Below are 780 nucleotides of genomic sequence, written 5' to 3' on the forward strand. Positions count from 1 at the left end.
TCTCCAGATAAAAAAAAACCATGTTACTTATATGACGTGACGACGCAGCAGTCAACCACACACACACATACACGCGCGCGCGCACACACACTCGCGCACACACACGCACACACACACACACACACGAACACGCACGCACACACACGCGCGCGCGCGCGCGCACACACACACACACACACACACACACACACAAGTGCACACACATATTCCTCCATTTTGAGAGCTCTTCCGCTGTATGTCCAGACTCTCTACTCTAGGGACTCTCTACTCTAGTATAGATTTCACTTTTTTTTATAACGATCGTTATTTTCTTTTTGTAATGGCAAAAAAGTCATGACATATACAAAAACATAAAGTATTAAGGGGGGGAAAAATCGATTTTTTTGTATTGCATTTTTCGCAAGTATTTGGGTTAGAATAAGTACGTAAAAGGATTTTTGCGGATTTGCAAAGGTTACAAAGATATAGCGCCTGGAATGTAAGTGCCTTTGTAAGGAGTTCTGAGCGCGTTCCGCCCTGCGCTCAACAGTAGGTAATAACTAGAGTTCTAGATTTATCAGAGAGGTGCAACCGGCTTAAGTCAGTATGACAAAGGTGCTAAGGAGAATACTAAACATGGCCGACATGCTATGAAACTGCCTTTAAACTATGTCAAACAAGATAAGACATGTAGGATAATGTGAGATTATTATTATTATTATTATTTATTATGTATATATATATATAGTATACACAAATAGTAAGGCACCAGCAATACTGCTGCTACTACGCCCACTAGTA

Source organism: Trachymyrmex cornetzi, unplaced genomic scaffold (genome assembly GCF_001594075.2).
Source record: "Trachymyrmex cornetzi isolate Tcor2-1 unplaced genomic scaffold, Tcor1.1 scaffold922, whole genome shotgun sequence".
Classification (NCBI taxonomy): domain Eukaryota; kingdom Metazoa; phylum Arthropoda; class Insecta; order Hymenoptera; family Formicidae; genus Trachymyrmex; species Trachymyrmex cornetzi.